This window comes from Cinclus cinclus, chromosome 2 (assembly GCF_963662255.1).
Source record: "Cinclus cinclus chromosome 2, bCinCin1.1, whole genome shotgun sequence".
In the NCBI taxonomy this organism is placed as follows: Eukaryota; Metazoa; Chordata; class Aves; order Passeriformes; family Cinclidae; genus Cinclus; species Cinclus cinclus.
In genome coordinates this window covers 21,547,513-21,568,575 of record NC_085047.1, presented here as the reverse complement: position 1 = coordinate 21,568,575, position 21,063 = coordinate 21,547,513, and positions in this window count along the sequence as shown.

The following is a 21,063-nucleotide window of genomic DNA, read 5'->3' as shown; positions in this document are numbered from 1 at the left end:
CAAAAAGATGCTACTATTGTCCTCTATTTATTTAGACTTATTGTAATGTAAACAAACATAAAACCTGAGAATACAAAAGCTCAGAGTGTACTTTGTGCTTTGAGGATGTTTACAATTTTTCAGTTCTTTATAAATAGAATAAGCAGGAATATGAAAAAAAAAAATCCCCTGAAGGTATTTCCTGGTTCCTGCTTAAGCATGTAAAGGAAGAAAGAAGACTGACTCAACCTGGCCCAGGTCCAGATGCACACTGTCCCCTCCACATGGGGCTTTGGCTTTGGTAATGCTTGTATCCGTGTTTGCCATTTGAACTGACGGAGCCCTGAACAGCAGCAGCAGGCTGAAAGAAAAGGTTGTCTGCTGCAGATGGTGGAAAGCCAAGCTTGGCAGCTAGTGGGTTGCAGACAGTCTTGAGCAGTACATGTGAAGTCCAAAGGAGGAGGATGATTGGTGGTATGGCCCTCAACCAGAGGTATAAGATATCCTCCATTTCTCTGCATTTTTTCATCTTTTTGATGGAAAAAAACCCAAACAACTCTTACCAAAATCCATTTGGGTCCAATCTGCAAAGTCAACTGCTCTTTACAAAAAGCTGCTATTCACTTAACAGCATGGTATCTCTGTGAAGTTCCTTTTTGGATACAATTTCCTCATGTTTGTGGTGCTGTAGATCTGGCTATACACAAGGGCAGAGATATCCAAGCAGGTGGTTGACAGAGTTCTCCCGGCAATGTAGCACAGGATCTGCTAGGCCCGGTTGCGCTAGCAGCCACCAAGTTTAGTATCTTGTCTGAAGCATCAGGCAACGCCTTCCTCTCCAGAGGCAAATTCAGAATTCCATTAATGATTCAGTGCTGGCTATGAGGGAGGAAAATTCCCTTCTCCCTAAATAAATCAAACAAATACTCAGCATCCCAGACCTACTGCCATCAAATTCTAGTTTTACTTCTCCTTTGTGCTTCACACATACTTCCCCATTCACATGATGGCTTACCTTTCCAAATATTGGGTGAACTGTCTCATGGGAGCCCATGCTCTAAAAAGGTCTACCAAATCCCTTGACATTGTCATGCCGCATGTCACAGGGCACAGCCCATACCAACCTACAGCCAGAATCCAGGCATGTTCAGCTGTCCTGGGAGAAAGCAGGTGAGGGAACAGATACTCCTATTGTCTTGTTTACAATTCAAACAGGATTTGAGATGTTGCAGAACCTTCCAAACAAGTGAATGCAGTAATTTATGAAGGTGGTGTGGAGCAGGTCAATTGAACTTGTGAATAGCACAAAGCTTTGCAGGAAACAGAAATGCTTTGGTGGCTTCAATGATGGTATAAGGGAATATGTAAATCTCTTCACACTTATTTTCTAGGTAATTTCAAGCTCTTAAATGTTTACTGAGACCAGTGCCAGCTGTCCAAGCCCTGTCCTACTGGAATCACAACCTTCAGCCACTGCACTTCAGTTTCTCATTCATGAAGAGAAGTGACGTGCCTGTGCTTCTCATTCCTGGCCCTGGCAGAGGGCAAGTACCAAGGGGCTGAAGGACTAAAAGGCAGGTAGGTCTAAGGCAGGTCTGAGGTGGGTCTGAGCCCGATCTGGGGCTGGTGTGACATAACTGCCAGCTGGTGCAGCTGACTCTGACTGCCCTCTAGTGCAGGGATCAAACTTGCTGAATAATTTAAAAGATGGGGATAGGTATGAATGGAATAGATGGAACAGAATAATTCACCTGTGGCTGAATGGTGAGCCAGCTCTTGCTCAAGTATCAGAAGTCTATGGCTGGCAAGCAGACTCCCAAGTTGTATGCCAGGTGGCACATTGACCATGAATGTAAGGCCACCAATGTGCTTTAACAGTGCAGAACAACCAGCTGTGTATGGTTTTGCAAAGAGAAATTCTCATGCAAACTGCAGCTAAATCAGTAAATTATCACCAAATCAGAAGCATCACATCATCATTTTGCATTTCAGAAGTGTCAGAAATGGTTTTTGGGGGTAATGTATCTAAGAGGATAATTCGCTAGTTCAGTCTCTGTCTCACATGTTGGTGATTGACTACTAAACCAATTCATTAATCCTCTCACCTTACAGGAGGTTTTAGAACTTTTCCATAAAAGTAGACAATATAGTTTCAAACTGCTGAAATCTATGAAAGTCCAAGAAAAATATCCTTCTGTTCAACAGTGGAATCAACCACTCCAGATAATTTTAGATGATCTTGATTTTTCTGTCATTGCTTCAGGCTATAGAGACATTGATCAGACTGAAAACACAGCAAACTCATCATCAGATTCAGCAACCACCTGCAATTAGGTACAGCAAGATAAAATTACATTATTGGAGAAAAAAGATCTACTTATAGTGGTTCCCCATAGATATCTGAACTATTTATCTTCTTCTGTACACCTGCTGTATTCTGTCTATACTTTAAATCATGAGACAAACAAATCTGAATGAGCTGGTCAGGATGACCACATTCTTGGAATCCACTTCATAGCTTTCTGTTGAAAAGAGGTATTATAAGGAGATGAAGTTAATAATGTGGACGATTCAGAAGAATGGCAATGGACTATAAAGCTTGTTATCTTTTAAAAAACTGTTGTGCAGATTAGTTCACTCAAGATCATCCAGTACATGGTATTTTTTCTGTGAGAGGCCAATATCTGGGCAAAATATGAGAAATTATATAAATTTGTCCTGTAATCCATAATAGATAGAACTTATTTCAAAACCATGGTGCCAATGAAGTACCAGTAGACAGTCAGTGGTAGTAAGTGCCTTGGCTCTGTGACTGCAGTTAACTCACATGAGATGTATTAATAGATCCTACGTGCCTCTATCTCCCTGATGCTCACTAATATACCCACATACTTGCACAGCCTGCTGCCCAACCCCAGATTTGGCTAAATTCCTGTGAAGCTTCTCACTCTTTCCAGATTTATGTCACCTAAACAAGCTAAATACCTGGAAACATTATCATGTCATACCCATCCCTCTTCCCAACTCTTCTAATATATACAAGTGGAATCTACCATGCTCTTACATAATGAAAAATCAGCCCAAAGTACTGTGGCCAAAACTAATTTTAATTCCAATGATTTAAGTAGATGATTGTGCGGTGTAAATGAACATCCTCTGTGGTTCCTGGTGGAGAGTTATCCACATAAAACCATATCATTACAATGTGTAGGTATGAATTCAAGGACAGACACCATGACACAGAGTCTAATTATGGTCTTGATAACATTGAAGACATTGTTAGAAGTTGTTATCACTGCTGCATCTATTCTGTGACCACTTAGAAGGTTCTACCTTCAAGGGCACTTTCTAACCTACAATAAATGCACCTGAGCAGCTCTTTCTGGTCACATGAGTAACTACTTCTTTTAAGAGTAGTCTTTGTACCAGTCCTGCTGGTGTAACTGTTATGAGGTCTCCACTAACTACAGTCAAATGATCAGACTTCAGCAGCAGACCCAGGAAGAGAATCCCAGATTTATAAATGTTTCTGGCACCACACAACCAGATTTTCAAGTTAACAGCAGGAATATCTGCACACAGATAGTGCAACTTCCCAGTAATAAAGATGTGCTGACTACTTGCTGTGAATTCCACTGGCTGAAAACATAGACACAGGGTGGAGGTGAATGTTTACCACTGAGGCAGCAAACTGATACTGACTGACAGAAGAAAAATAAGAGGATTTCTTTAAGCAGTTGTTTCTTAAAATGAATCTTGTGACAAACATACAGGTCTTGTTAAATCTTCATATAATTAGACAAAGGGATTGTCGAACAGCTGCCATTTTCAACCTTAGCTGGCTTATTTCCTCAGTTGCCTTTGGAAGAGTGTCAGTGTGCAAAGTGATACATACAGGCATACTTGCTCTTCCTCTCTCCTCCAGAGGTATTCTTAGCAAGCACCTGCTGCCACTGCTCCTGCCATTGAGAAACAAGGCTCATTTCAGATTGGGCTTTTCGTCCTTGTAAATGCAATTATACAATAGCATAAATTTAGCAGCTGTGTAACAATTCATTGTGTTTGACAACAGTGGAGGAGAAGGAGCATCTAAAAGAACAGGCCACCAAATATTCCATGTCCCTTAATGTAACAGGTAAACATATTGTGGATGGATTTGGTGGAGTTGGAACAGACCAGCTTGTATGCCTGAGAGCACAGTCTTAAGTGCATCACTGATCACAGGTGGACAAGTTTCTCTTAAGCTCTCCTTCAATGTTTTATGTCCATGCTTTCCTACAGGGAGACTGACCAAGAAAAATGCATAAATTTCATGCCAAAATATATCTCTATCTAGCTTCAAATCAGAGTCATGGGAAAAACTCACACTGGCTTCAGTAGAGTTTGCTCAAACCCTTCATCTATCTTAACCTACTGCTGATAGTTATTTGTGTTCCTAAATGACCCAGATGTCCCAGATGATAGCACACAATCATAGCATGGAGCAATAACTCGGCTGTTCCCTGAACCATTTGGAGCTAGTAACTAGGAGATAAGCTCAGCACAAGGTACTTCCACAAGAGTGTAAGGGAACTCCATGGACTAGTGGGTACTGACCCCTCTCCTTTGGGCCCTGTTGAAAATTCCACAGCCTGTGAATCCGAGTATGAACCCCTTTGCTCTCAGAACCAGATATTGCTCTTCTGAAGTCAGTGCAGCACTATTATTGCACGAACACAGAAATAAGTTAATATTATCTATTTTCTCACTTACATGTTCTTATGCAGCAGTAAATTAAGGCCTGAAGGCACTTCAAGTCCAAGCTGGTACTCCTGGTAGCAAACGGTATCTTCTTCCCTGCCCGTGTCTAGATACAAGCGAGGAAATTGTCTTCTATCATTACTATTATTACTATTTCAGAACAATAGAACTAATAAGACACAACTGTTGTTTGATTCCAATTACTATTTCATAGCATTGTGTAACATAAAAGCTCCCCCCGCCCCGTCCCCTCTTCCCTAATATAATACTTAGGATTGAAGTTTTGTGAATCAGATAACCTTAAATTCAGTTTTCAAAGCAACATTAACCCTGCCCAGCAAGGCTAGTCAGACAGCAGAATGTGACAGACTACAATTTTGGCAAATAACTTGACAGAGTAATTTCATCTTTCCTTTCACTTTAGGAATACACACACAAGCCAATGGGAACAAAAAAGCATAACTGAAAGGAGAATTCTCTAATGTAACTGTTTGAAAAACTTTATTTATATCACTGATTAATTCACAGTTATTCTTTACAAGCCCAGTTCCAGTTCTTCCCATCAAACATATCTGCCTTTAGGTATTTAGTACATAATTGCTTCCCTGTAACAGTAGGCAGTTCTAGCAGTCTTACAGTTCTTACTCCTTGGTGTTTTAATCACTTGGCCATCACTGGGATCTTTAATACAGAACACTGTGGTTTTAAAGATGTCTCAGTCACATTGTAGTTACAGTGCAAGTGTGCTGTGAGGTTGAACAGCATTGTCATGAACCCTCCCCACTCCTCTGCTGGGCTAGGAAATGTGCTACCAAAATCTGTGCTACTTATTGCCCTGAAATTATCCTGGAGTTCCACCTCCACCAATATCTTGTAACTAAAAACAGAGCTCTCACCTCACCCCAAAGAGGTCACTAATTAAAATTGGTATTTTTAGACTCTAGGTATACTCAGATACACTGCAATTGATACTATAAATATTTTGGGGTTTTATTTTTTTATACAATTAGTCACTAGAAAAAGGACAGAAATTTCACCTCCACTGCAATGATAGCCCAACTTATGAAAATATAAACTGGATATGAAACAGAGGTAAGAATAAATGAAAAAGCATTCAGTGACTTCAGCAGTTAGCCTTTCAACTACATTAGTGGGTGATGGTGATGACTTGGGTTCTAGCTTTTATATTTTTCAGATTCTCTGCTGCTTGGTGTGTAGCTCTGAAACTTCATGTTAGGTGTCAGTGAGTTCTCTTCACAGGGTGGTTAGAAAAAACAATCCCTTCCCAGGCAGAGAATCAAAGACACCCATTACCCAAAAAGCAAAAACAATGGTGAAGTGAAGGAGGTAAGCCAGGAGGCCAAGACTTTATAACCTGGGGCTGTAAATAACTGACCCCAATATATAGATGAACCAAAACTTATAAAGTGTAAAAACTCATGACTGGGATCCATCTTGGATTTGACTTGGGTGTAGTGCCAGCCAGGCTCTTGTACTGCCCAAGGTGCACCCTTTCAATAAATACCTGTTTTATTCCTTTTGCTCTGTCTAGTCTCTGTTCCAGGTCAGCCTTTCCTGGCAATAATGGCAGAAGCAACAAACAATTGCAAAGCAGAAACTGAGCAGCTGAATTTACTGCATCAGCTCCAACTATATTTTAAAGATAATTTTATTTTCTCACTTTTTGCCTTCCCTTTTTATTCACCCTCCAAGCAAAGAATGCATTTGTTGCAATATCAGCCAAGGCTAGAGAGAGGCTTCCGGGAAGAGGAGATGAGTATTTGCAATTTCATCAAGTTCCCAATAGCTCCAGTGAGAAACAGATCTATAACTGCAGTGCTCTGGGTTTTCTCCAGCAGACCAGGTAGACAGAGACATCAGGGAAAATTCCCTGTTCCCTTATGGATCCGCATAATGCTTTCTCCCCACCTCTTCAACATGTCCTGATGCTGTGTATCTGATGTGCAAAGTACAGAAGACACACCTGGGTTATCTTATGGCTTAGAAAGGAAGCTGAAAGGACTACAGAAGGCTACAAAAAATGCTAAAATGCTGGAAATCAATCTAAGAGGAAAATCACACTATTTCACAATTTCTAAGACCTGTAGCTTAATATGGCAAATGGGAACATGTTTTCTTTGATATGCTGCTCAATACATTGTTTGCATTACTGGCTGACACAGCTATATGATACCCAGACATTTTCTTGGTGCTGATGCATTCACTTTCATAAGATTTCTTACAGAAGAAGGCTACAGCTATTAAAAGGGTTTAATAGATATATAATGGAGAGACTTAGATCACTTGACAGCTAAGAACTGAATACAGGTCTTTGAAACCTTGACTAATGTGTAAATTTTTGCACCCTCCCTGCCTCCCTTTCCATCCATAGGGTCCAGTTATCAACAGACTAGCCCAAGAAATGAAGTAAAGTTTTGATCTGTGTACTTCTGCCTTTTTTTATTGTCCCAGTCTCATCAAATATCAAAATAAACTTGAGTAAGAAGGGTTCACTGGGTGGACAATTGTAATGCAAAGTATTTGTCACTAGAAGTAATTTTCTGCAATGGACCTTGTTCCTAAGCATTGCATTCAGTGAGGTTTTGCATGCCCTCCAGGAAGGCTGACCTGCTCTCCAAAGACAAAAAATGCAAAGAGAACTAAAGAAGAAAATAATTTGAAATTCACAACAATCAATTAAGATGCCCTTGAAAGCCATTTCAAGCAGCAGGAAGTGCATTTTGCTTCACTGTAGTTTTGCAGAGAAGATAGGGGCTTTCATAGGGATGAGCATAAATACTTCAGATGGTAAGCTTCTTACATTGTAGACTTCAATTTTCCTAGTGCAAGCAAGAAAGCTGCTGTCAACCTTTAGCTCTGGTCTGTCATTCAGAAATATGTAAACCCTGGACAGGACCAGGTCTGGTCTCACTGCAGGGAAGAAATGGAGGCAGGGTTGTTACAGTCAAACACAGAAATTTACTGTGGGAGAGTTAAGCTGTGTTACTTCTCCTGTGTGTAGGTAACTGAACTACACAGGTCCTTGTTATTCTGTATAAAACTAGAATAATATACAGTTATCAGCATTCAGACAAATACATAACATTGTTTTAAATTACCTGGGCAAGAAAAGAGATTTGGATAAATTTAGTAGCATTACTGTAAACTGGTTACAACTTTGCTAAAGTATTACAGGTTTAACTGAGACAAAGTTTAGTGGCTGTTTAGATAGTTTATGTAATTGTAGGTCTTATGAAAGTTGAAGAAATATCATGGTGAAGCATCACTGAAACTCTTTGTTCACCAGACAGGGAAATTGGCAATCAGGTAGTCAAGCTTCCCATTCAGAATAACAGCCCCTGCATCAGCTGAATTATCTATTTGGAGACCTCTACCCCATCTATTCACCTGATCTTTTCTCCCTCCTCTGCTAGGTCCTTGGCAGACACTATTTTGGGACACTATTGTTTTGTCAGGGCAGAAATCCCTGTGACATGTATTTGTGGAAGATATCCTCCCCTGCACTCCCAGGTGAGGGTGCAGGTGCCAATGAGGTAGTCTGTTGCTTTCACTGCTGCCTAGAAAAATGTTTTCTGAATTCTATTTGGAATTAGGCAAATGAAATCAATTCAGACTAATCTAGGAATATGCTAGTACTCATTCTCCACTATCAACTTGCACTCCACTTGTGTGGAGCTTGAGCCCAAATCCAGATATGAATATACAGAAAGGTACTATACCCCTCTATATAATCAGCCCATCTAGCCCCAGAAAAGTTGTTTTGGCTCAGAAGATCTGAGAAAATCCAGAATCACTCATGTTTGCTTGGGAAGCCAGGGGACTTGAGCAAAAATGCTAAGTTTATCTAAGTATCTTTTAACCTTTTAATCCATTCTCATGCAAATTACTGAAGGTATGATATATATTGCTGCCAATATGATATGTATTGCTGGCAATTCCACAGCCATGTCTGCAGAGGAACTAGTAAAAAAAAAAAATACCCCTCCTTCAGGCCGGTTTCCTCCAGTCCCTTAGAGCTAGCAGGTGTCGCAGAAACCAGTAGAAAGGACATAACCAGCTATTAGAGTCTCAAATCTAGTCTTAGTCTGGGATATAAGTTTCATCTCCTAAAGACTATAATGCAGCCTTTTGGAGCTAGTTGGCATAATAAACATATTCTGCTTAAGTACTTCCAAGCCATTCTTTTCTTCTACAGGCATAACTATTTCAGTTGGAAGTGTGTTCTCTCTCTTCCCCAACACTACCCCCCTCGCCACCCAATACTGAAATGGTAGTATTGGAATCATACACCTTTATACAAATGTAATCTTCATTCACAGTAGAGATCACAGAGCTTTAACTCCAGGATATTTAAATCCTCTGCAATTTCTCTGTGTAGACAAACCACATAATTTCCAATACTTCAAGATTCATCCATCAGAGTTCTTGGAATTTGGTGTCACAGTGTTGGAGAGCTTCCCAAAACTTGCCGTCATAAAATATTGTCACAGTATGCAGGATCCTTTCCTACAGTCCCACTTCAGAGAAGCCGGCAGAAGTTATATCCAGGCCTTCAGAGCCTACAGCCCTTTTTCTTCTCTTCCACATAGCTGACCTTGAGCTGTACTTGCTCCAGCTATTCTCTCTCTCTTATTTCACTGAGGAGTTTGCTCTGCTCAGTCTGATGTTCTTGGGTCATAATCCATACCTTAATATCTGTCTCTGTGTGTCTCATGTGCAAGTTAACTGGCAGAAATAAAAGGCCCCACTCAATAACACTTATTAGTAAAAAAGATCCAAAACTCTGCTCTTCCCTGATCCTCTTACAGGCTTGTGTCTTCTCTGTCATGAGAAGCTGGAATGCACTGCATCAGGCTTCAAAGATCAGATCAAACTGCTTGTGGAAGATGTTAAATATCCTCTCAGCAGGAAGAGAATTACCTTAATTTGCCGTGCTCCAGTCCCAATAGCTCAAAACCGCTCCCACAAGCTCTGATCCTTTCACCTTGGCCCTACAAATGTCACTTCTCCTGCCTCCATCTAGTGAGGAATCCTTTCCATAGCCTCAAGGAGTTTGGCTGGGACAAATGCCAAAAGCCAGTGGGCAGTCAGTGACTTGGGATGAGCTCAGAAGCTTCTGCTCCTGCCAGCTCTTTGGAACCATGGGGATGATGTGCGAACCACAGCCACCTCATCCAAGAGCAGCCAGAGGAGCAACACTTTGTGCCTTGCTCTCTCACTTTTCAGCTGAGACTTACCTTATGAACCTTCCCTACTTAATTGCTACAAGATGACAGCAAGGACAACAAGGATAGTGTGAGCTGAACAATTCCAGACAGGAAAACACCTCTGTGCATCACCTCAGATGATTACAGAAAAGATCTAGAAATAAAAACAAACAAACAAAAAAACCACCCAAACAACAACAAAAAACAACAACAACAACAAAACACAAAAAACCCCACCTTTTCTTGATCCCTGGTATAAAACTAACATTTTTATTCTTTCTCTTTTTTTTTTCCTGTGTGAAACGAATCACTCTTATCAGCTTCTCCTTGAAATGATTAATCTCCTTATCTGATTTTGTCAGACCTGGACCCCAAAAAATCGAAACAAACTCAACATGATGTAGATTGTGTTGCAGAGCTCACCCTATTAAAAAGTTTCTCCCTAAAGAAAGAGGAATCCCCATAAGAGCAGAAGCAAAAGTATGATATGCCCCAATAGAAGTGTGAGCACAGAGATGCACTGAGACCTCAAGGCCTTCAGAGTCAGAAAATCACAGGTGCTGCCTGCTATAATGAAAGAACACCCGTTGAAAATAGAGCCATGAGAATTTGATACAAGAGTTTACTGAGGGTCACAACAGCCTCCAGAAATACTCTGCAAAGATGTTTCACAGGGCACTGTATCAGGCTCTCAGGGCATCACTGACTGACCCTCCATTGGGCACTATGGCTTCAACCAACAAGCCACATTTGGGGAAAGTGTCATCTTTGGGGACATAATAAAGGCATTGCTTTCAAAACTGGAAACAGCTGTAGAACTAATTGCAGGCATAGCACAAATTGCTTAGGAGTCTAATTTTACATGTAAATAGCAATTAAACTCTAGGATAATTTGGGTTAAAAATTTCACAGTGGACCATCTGGAATGTGCAGAAGCAGTAGTCCTAGCCATACACCACAGATTTTTTTGTTCTTGTGTAAAAACTCAGCTGTCTGGGAGCAGGATGTCTCTTGCTGCTCTATAAGGAGAAGCTGCCCATGACCTCACATTTCAGTGATGACTTCATCCTGGCTCTGTGCCAGTAATTTCTAGGGGGCTATTCCCATTTTGCCACATTGTAGAGAGGACACTGTCTCACTCAGATGAATGTGTAAGAACTTGCAGCTATGAGAAGATGCCACCATGTTCTGCCCCTCTCATCTCCTAGACATGAGCCCTAAAGATGAATACCTGCCAAAGAGCCTCCTCCTCACATCATGTACCATAATAAAAAGTACTGGTATTTTTTTTATGTTGCCAAATTAACAGAAATTATCAAAGAAAAACTATCTTGGCAGCGTCTAATAACAGTCTTTTTAGAGGCCTATATTTTTTGCCATAGCTGAAATTCTTCAAAAATGTAATGCCTTGTTTTGACTTGACTAAAGGCTAGGGTGGGCAGGTGGGTGGTCTGGAATCCATATGGGCCACTTTAAGTACCTTAGTCACACCAGAAACGCTGAGTTATCACAGCATCCTCTCTGTTTTTCCTGTTAGCAATGACAGAACATCAAATTGAAAATAAAAAATAAAATTTTCCAGTTTAATTAGTTACAAACCACTTTTACATAACATTTCCCATTCTAGAGATACTCAGCTTATGAGTTGTTTACTGCCTGGTAACTGGTTTCTCTGACTAAGGTTTTAGAAATAAATAGCTCAGCATGTTTCTTTTAGTAATTCTCTCACTGACTCAAAATAATACTTTACTTATTTATTCCACTTTTCTGTGCTCCTTCTTGTTCATTCTTTTTCAGTTCCACTTGTCAGTATTTGGACAGGAAACCTCAAAAAGAACCCTGCTCAGGTGTTGATCCAATGCTCTCACATGGTATCTTGCAGCCCTACACCTCTAAAGATGCTTTCTGATGCTCTGTAAAAGCTATGACAGAGCAGCTCTTTAAAACCTCCCTTTATAGAGTGCCATTATGGAAAATGGTGTACCTAAATAAAAATTCCTAGTACTTCCTCCCACCATGAATGTCCTAACAGCATCTGCTTGACAGTTTTCTATTTCCTGAAGCAATTTGGTCTGTCATGGTGTCACACGGTATCCTACAGCTGCTGTCAGCCAAGAAGTAGCTTCAGATACGCAGTGGGTGAAGTTTCTTCTGGGCAGCCCTGAAATCTACACATTCTTGCAGTCCTGGAGAGGGTTTCCTGTCCTACGGGATGTATCACTTCTTTTTGATTACTGCAGCCAAAGTTTTGCCAGGTAGGTAGGATTTTAAGGCTTCAGAATTGCACAAATACCATTTGGGAACGTTTGAGAACAAAATATTACTTACTTGGGTACAGTACAGCCACATTATTCATGCAAATCCACTGCCAAGGGAGTCTTGTAATAATATACCATCTATTTAGGAAAAAAGAAATAAGGAAAAAAGTCCATCCTTCTCATAACTGGTGGGACATCATAAATCCTGGGTTCCAACAGCTTTGGCCCTACACTGTAGGTCTGCTGATTTCATTATGCATTCTATCTCTTTGCTGAGACTTCTGTATTCCTGCCAAGTGTTGTTCCTGGGTCCTTCTCTCCAGGCTTGGATAACTGCCCTCCTCCCTCTTTTTTCAGGTCACCCCTGTGCTCTCTGTGCTGCCAGCTCTCAAGAGCAACAAAGTGAGACATAAAAACACCAGAAATGCCAGAAAATGGGCCCAGATAAGAACCAGCATGGAAATAGTGAGGATGGCTGTGGATGGCTATAACTTGAGTTAGGCACACACCAAAATTACCATTTATATCTGTACTCATACTGCCTTTAGGTCACATATCAGCTTTGTCCCACTGGTAGAGTCTCTTTAATACCATTTTGTTTTCTGCTGATGTTTCTAAGGTTGCAGACAATATAAAATGCAAGAGATGCTGTTGTCATTGTGCTGCAGCCTGGGAGGTGTGGAAAGAATCCACTAGTGTGACCAGTTGGTCCTGATCATAACTTGTGTGGATGTTGCCATGATGGAGACTGAGTATGGTGCCAGATAGTCTGGGGACTAGTGTCCAATGGGCTTTTAAGAAAAATGCTTTTAATTTCAATAATTTTTCATTTCTTTCTTGATAGTGACTCTAGTCTTCTAACTAAGAAACAAGATTTATTGTTTTTGCCCAGTAGATTTGACTCCTAGTTTTGCAGACTACACAGGAGTCAGGATCTGTGTTCCTCGTAGATGTAGAGTATTTGACATGGTGCCTGACCATCTGCAGTGACTTCTGCACAAGTAGGGAAGCAAAAGAAACCCTGCCTTGACTATATTGTGAAACAGGAGGGGGTCACAAGGAAAACACACACCCACATAGAAGACTTACTATTTTTGCACCCTTGCTATTCTGGACAGTCCCTCCTATTGGTTACATTACCATACATTTCACGTTGCAAGGAAGAAGAAAGCAACAGGTTTCATCAACCTTGTGTTCAGAGGCTGATATGTTTCTATCCAGAACCAGATGGAAGTGGAAGTGGAACATTTGAGAACCTGCATGAAGGATCAGTATTGATACAGCAGTCAACTTGCCCTTGCATCAAGAACAGCTGAACTTTCCTCACTGTGTTAGCAAAACTAAGAAAAGCTCTGCTGGGTCAAACATCCTGGCACATCCATGTCCTAGCTCCATGCCTCCACTACCAACAGCACTTCAGTCTTGCCCCAGGGCTCCTGGCTGAGCACTGCAACATCAGCAGGATAATGGGCTGCTGGCAGGTTGCCGGCAGGTGAGGATACACCTGCTGGCTGCTCCTGGGGGACAGACACCATGAGACTTCCTAGATGTTCTCAAGGTTTGCAGACTGGATTTGTTAGGCATGACAGACAGAGCCAGGACCCAAGCCACATGCGTGGTTGTGGTTCTGCAATTGTATTTCCATAACGTGTTGTGTGGCCTGTAATAGCCAGTGGGGTGCTTTCAAAGTGAAAGCTCTTAAGTGTTATTAACGAATTACGGTACAAGCAACAGTAAATAGAGGAGGTTGCTAATTAAGTCAGGAAGTCTTGACTTAAGGTCTGACTGGTTTTGATGATGCAGTCAAAGATTATCTGGGTTTGGACATTGTTGCTTGCCTGGAAGGCCAAGTAAAACACCTGGATGTGTGTGGAACAATATCATTGTGCATTACCAGGGGACTCTAGGAGACAGAGGCAAAGGTGACTCCTGGGCCTGGGCAGCTCAATTTCTGACATGTTGTCATAGCATACCACAACATTTTAAGGCTTTTTAAAAGGTGTGCTGGGAGGTTTGCTGCTAGAAGTGCCAGAACACGTGCAGTGCCATGTGATCCGTTCAGACAATGGAATAGTTTTTATCTATGGAGATTGCCTAATTATAAACCCTCAGCTTTGCTTCCATTAGTGAGTTACTTTTTTGAATTTTTTTTCTTGTTTTGGCCACTCTATTTTGAAGTAAGCAGCTTTTTGGAAAAAAATACAGAGAGAAATTAATCTGACAGTTTGTATCACACATTTGCCTAAGTTATCTTAAAATGCTCCAGAAAATTTATTGCACAAATACATCAGCTACCATCACATTTTCCCTTTTCAGAATCTCTGAAAAACACAATCTGTTTAAAAATCACAAATCAGGCAACTAGTAATGATGGTGTTCACTTAAAACTATTCTTTCAAAATTATTTATTTTTTTTTTCTGGCTTTTAAACGTCTAACTGTCGTGTTTTAAAGCTCTTCTCAACAACTGTCAAGGAAAGTTCCAGAAACTAAATAAAAAGAAAGCTGAACTTTGGTTAAGGCCATAACTCTGACATAGAACCTCAGACTACTGAGAAACTTCCAATAAAATAAGGAAATCTGATGCTAATTGCCATAGCTCTTGAGGAAACTCACACTCACACACACACACACACACACACACACACACACACACACACATGCACGTACACACACACATGCACACAGAGAATATTCTGAGTAGGAGGAATCAGTGAGTGGCTGGCTTGGGTGAAAGACTGAAGCAGAGACTGAAGCTTCATACTAGATCTAAGCCAGCACCAAGTTTCAAAATGGCCTATAAAAACAACAGGAAGAGCCTGTAAAGCTATTTCCTGATGAAAGAAGACCTTGTCCTTCTGGGCTTAGTATCTCTGTAAAGATGTCTCATTCCCTAAATCTTCCTTTGCTCTCAGCAAGATATACCTGAAATTGCATAGCTTTGTAGGGATTATTTAAATCAGAAAAAGAAGTTTAAAAAATCCAAAGCATTGAAAAAAATGCAACTCTTTGTAATTGTGTTTGGGAAAACATTTTGGTTTTAGTTTGCTCTGGTATTCAGGGATCCTAAAGAGAACTGAGCCATAGTAACATTCTTTTCCCAATCCAGATCAAAAGGTAAGAGGAATGTATAAAATATTCCTCTCCAATTCCTACCATGTGGGCCACAGATACATGTTTTGAAGTGTGCTTCAAGCTATACCTGGCTCAAGAACTGCATTTCCACAGGCAACTAAATACCTGTCTTTTCACCATCTCTCAATTTTTTGTCTTTTCCTTTTCCTAACTTCATTCCTTCATGCCACTCTCCAAACCTTCTCATCTCTACTCCTTTTTTTCCATTCATTTCCTTTACAAGATCTTTCTCTGTTGTCCTCCCTTCAGTTTTGCCCTCACAGTTCACCTTGTCCCATCACACAGGCCTTATTCTCTTCAGGGTATAGAAAAATTCACTGAAGTTTAGATCCTGAAGCAGGATCTTACAGGGTCACACCTTTAAACTGCCTTTTTCTGCTTCCGCTTCATACAGGGCTTTACCCTCCTGTTGATTTCTGGTGACATCAAGTCCTCCTCAACAGCTGATTTAGCTTGGGTTCATATGGCCTGAGAACAGCCTACCAACAGGTGAGTCCTACCGAGGAAACACCTCTTTTTCATGGACATATATTCTCCTTTCATTTCCCACCTGATTTCTGAGTGTTGTCTGCCTTGCAGAAGTGGCTTCCTTTTTTTAGACACCCCCCCCCCAATACAATTATAGGAATTTTATTTATAATTTCCAAAACAGACATTGCTTTGCTGCTATCAACTCCTTTCCAAATACTGCTGGGCATTTGGCACTTCTGTAGCCTTCCAAATGATGGCACATAAGCCCTCTGTTGTGAGGGTTATATAGCCTGATTTAGCTCTTCTCCTCAGGTCTGTGTCAGCAGAACTGAGAGCACATCTTGGCATCCTGGATGAGGTACACAAAGTAGGTTAACTCTTTGCCTTCACTTACAATGCAGCATCTGACAGTGAATGTTTAGCACTTGATGTTCAACCGTTAGAGGCTGTGGTAGTTATTTGTAGCTCAGAGCAGGGAGTTCACACTCAACAGACTGTGCCAGCCTTTGCTGAGTCAAAATGCACCAACAGAACAGCACCAGCAAGAAGCTGTCATCTGCACTGCCCATGCATGCTCCACCCCACAGCTCCACTCCTTCTCCTGCTTAGGGGTATCATAATAGTACCTAAAGGCTCACCCAGAGTTAAGGGCTTGTCCTGGTTTGAAGGACAGGTGTTTGCTAAGGAAAGCAGAAGCCTCCCTTTGAACTGAAAAATGTGATCCTTCCTTCCTAGAGATTATTATGCTTTTGAAATTAAGGGAACTCTCAGGGAAAGATATGGGGATAGGAATAACAGTTCTTTACTAGTATATCTAACAAGACAAACAAGAACAACAACAGCTATGAAATTACCCACAAACAGAACAGTAACTCAGTCCCAGTCCTTTCTGGCTGCAGGCACCTTTTCCCTGAGCTGCAGTTCCCGGTGCTGGGGGCAGATCCTGCAGAGCTGCAGGAGGGCTGGGGGTGATGGCAGCACTGTTCCAGGGGGAGAAAGAGAGATGGAGAGTGCCCTCCGCTCACGGCGTCGGTCCCGGTGCTCAGCAGAGTGCTGGGTGGTGGCAGGTTAAAGCGAGAAGGCAGCAGTGCAGGGTCCAACAGCAGTGAGGATGGCTCCTGGCACTGGGATGGCAGTGAATGGGCAGAGGAGGTGATCGTCCTTCTCGTCCGAACTCTGCGGGGAAATGGGCCGAGCCAGAGCCTTCCGTTTCCTCTTCTGGCTGTTTGAATCTCGTGGGGTTTCTCTCCCCTCCCCCTTGCCACCAGGGCCTAGTCAACAGGTATCTTAGCATGACAATGGGGAAAATTCCACTGAGGGAAAAAGGGAAAGAACCAATCCCCAACAGGGCTAACTGTGCTGGATGGTGCACAAACATACAGTTGAGGGAAGTCTGTGGCACAAAAAGTTGAACACAGTCACAATTAGACAAAGGAACAAAAAAACATTATCTTCTGCAGATCAAAACCAGGAACTGAAAAAATAGCTGTGACTTGTCAAGGTCACTCAAGAATTGAGCAACAGAGATTGGAACAGAAATTTTTGTTTCTCTGAGTCACAGCTCAGTGTCTCAGTCACAAGACCATCCTTCACCTCTCACTCTTTCCTCAAGGGAAGAACATGCCATTCATCTTTGCTTACCTATCAGCAGTCCTAGCTAGAGGCAATAGAGTCCTAAGTGATCAGGGTACCAGCAAGAATGGAGTCTGAAGCAACAGGGACATATGAGCACCTGTCTTCCTGCTGGAAGCATCTGACACAACTGGTGCGCAATAGAAAGGCTGCCTGATTCCTATAGCACCCTCAGGTTTCATGCCTCATAAAGCTAATGGAGACAAGGAGAGCTTACAGCCCGATCCCCCTCAGATTAGGTTTCTGAACATTTCCTTTATGGCATGTGGAGAGAATGTAAAGGAGAGCTCAACAGCACAGATATTTTCCTGGCAGGGGAAGAATTATGAAGCTCTCAAGTGGTCCCAGAATAAACTTCATGACTTGGGAATGAGCACTATGTACTGATAATGTCATCAGCTCACAACTTTAAAGGAGAGCTTCTGAGGACAGCTTTTCTTGGTGCTCACTGCAGGGCTGCAATCCAGGCAGATTTTCTGGAAAGAATGTAAAGGGTTAAATGGGACACCACTATGGGATGCTTCTGTGGGCATGCATGGTCATCTCCATGCACATCAAGGGATGGGAGGCACTCATCTGTGAGAAGCAGAGGTGAACTGGAGCTTTCTGGTAGGCCACTCACAAACCTGAAGTCTCACTGCAGGGGGAATGGAGATGAAAAGGAAACACTGGGACATGATCTGGGAGAGGAATTGCAACAAACACAGAGACATGGTTTAGGCTGATATAGCATATTCTGACAGATTAAGAAAGACCGTACAAATACAAAAAGTAATCACAAAATGAAAAAGCATGAGAATCACTCATATTAAGTGATTCCTTGCAGAAGATGGACAGGGATCTAAATGGGAAGAAGGTACTGGTCAGATGGGTGTTATGGGATGCCTACTGGCTAAGAAACAGTGTGAGGGTTAAAAAAAAAGGCTATCTAATGAAAGTAGATGCAGAGGCAAAATTTTGGCTCTGTTGAAATCCAGGACAGAAAAAGACTTCAGGGGAGTCTAGGTTTGGCTGGGGAGATCTGCTGCACTTGCAGGCATTATTATTGCTCATAGTCACAGCATGGTGCATGTGTGGTGCTGCCATGTACTTGAATGCCATTCAGGTCAGTTTATGAGGAAAACTGCTGTTTAGAAAGAATATATCACACAGCCTATCTTCAAAACCTTTCAAATCTTGGTCCATTCAAGACCAAGTTTCATGATCTATATTTCTACTGCAGTGGCAGTTTCATTTCTCTTTCCTACCAGGTCCCAGGCAGACACTATGCAGCAGAAGCAATAGTTTGGGAACTATGGCTTGGGACAGAGTGGCTGGAAAGCTGCCTGGTGGAAAATGACCCAGGATTGTTGGTTGACAGGGCCTGAACATGAACCAGTGTGGGCCCAAGTGGCCAAGGAAACCAAGGGCACCCTGGCCTGTATCAATAATGATGTGGCCAGAAGGAGCAGGGCAGGAATTGCCCCCTTCAACCAGCATACCCTCCTGCTAAGGCTGCGCCTTGAATCCTGTATTCAGTTTTGGGCTACTCGCTACAAGAAAGACATTGAAATGAGTGTGACCAGAGAAGGCCAGTGGAGCTGGTGAAGGGTCTGGAGCATAAGTCCTTTGAGGAGCAGCTCAGGGAGCTGGGTTGTTTAGCCTTGAGAAAAGGAGGCTCAGAGGCAACCTTATCACTCTGTACAACTGCCTAAAGGGAAGCTGTAGCCAGGAGGGGGTCAAACTCTTCTTCCAAGTTACCAGCAATAAGACAAGAAGAAATGGCCTCAAGTTGCACCAGGGGAGTTTTTGGATTGGCTACTAGGAAAAATCTCATCACCAAAAGGGTTGCCAAGTATTGGGACAGGTTTGCCAGGGAAGTGTTTGAGTCTCCATGCCTGGAGGTGTTTAAAATGCGTGTAGATGTGGAGCTTAGGGATGTGGTTTAATGTTGTACTTGGCAGTGTGAGGTTAATGGTTGGTCTTGATGATCCCAAAAGTCTTTTCCAGCCTAAATAATTCTATGATTCTAACCAGTGTCAATCTGCAGAGATGTTCCTGGGCTTAGGACATTTTATGACAGTGGGAGAGAAGACACAGCCACAGAATAAGAGTGTTTCTTCAACAAGGAGCCCCACACAGCTCCTAGCCTTGTCAAGTCAGAGCTCCAAGTGTGTGACCATTTTTCCTTCTTACAGAGGGAAGAGGAATAAAGATATTGTTACTGTCTTACTCACATCTGCCCCCAGGTTTAGGAACAAATCAGTAATTGCAATCAAAGCTACAAGAAAAAAAGCTGGTGACAGCTGGGTACATTTTGTAATTGACACAGCAAAATCTCTGTGGAGTCTCCCCACTGAGATTCTCTTTCACCCTTGCAGGTTCTCCCATCTGGTGGGAAGCAGAGCAGAAAAGCATGACAGAGGAGCCAACCATGATTACAGACAAATGTGTAGAGATGTTGTATCTGCCTTGAGCTGACACAACCTTTGCTGCAGTTCAGTTCACCACTTTCCCTTCCTTTTACCTATGCTGTATCCCCATACTGTAATGTGATTCATTGCCACATATTCTATCTGCTGTATAAACCAAAAATTCTACCTAGGGCTCTCCCAAAGCTCTCTTTCCATTTATACATGTATGTTGCTTCAGCTGGAGTCATAATAACTCATTTCTTCTATGCTTATCCTATCACCACTGCATTGTTGCTGTGGTGATCTACAACTGTGAGAGCCATGACAGTGATGGATGGAGCAAATGGAAAACCATGGGAAATCAGAGGGCAGAGGATTGCAGCAGGGCACCTCAGCCATGTGCTTCAGCTGGCAAGGAGAAGAAGGGAGTTAAGAGGGAGTGAATGAACTTGAATGAAGCAGACTAAAATGGAAAGGGGGAAACGAAACACAGAAGAAAGGTAGCAGAGATATTGATTTTATGGTGAGACAGGGAATAGTGATTTGGTAGACAATTTGTTTTACTACAGACTTCCCAAACAACTCTAGCCAAGTCATCCCAGCAGTTTGAAGATCAGTTTCTCTTCTGTAAAAAGTTTCTGAGAGAGGAACTGTTACAAAATGTCATAGGCCATGGGGAATATAAAACAAAATGGCAATCACCTTCTAAGTGATAAAAAACAGGCTGAAAAACATCCAGAAAAAAAAAAAAGTTTTTATCTGAACATTCTCAACAAAGTCACAGTTCATGGAGGAAAGCAAACAGAACAGACTGTGGGGGAGTTGAATAAATTTCTGCTTGTTTCCATGATGGATCTACACCCAATATATGCAGTTACTATACTTTTAGGAACCTCTTTTAGTTCATTTGTTGGCATCAGCATTGCAGGGTTTATCCCCAGTTGGCAAACATGGTGTTATCTCATGTCCTTCAGCATCAGGGAAGGACAACGGCTTTCTGCTGAAATAGTGTTTTTCTTTCACTGTAATTCTCCTCCCACCAGGTGTTTTCTGTGGATCATTGTTTTGCACCCTAAGTTGTACTGATGTGGCTGAAAGCATAGACTTTAATTTAGGTAAAGTGAAAAAGACCTCTTGGATATGGATGCTGCCAAACTGTTTTGTGATTAGGCAAATATAGCCCTGGAAGCCTCTCAGTCACTGAGTGCTATCAGAGAAAGCCATGGAA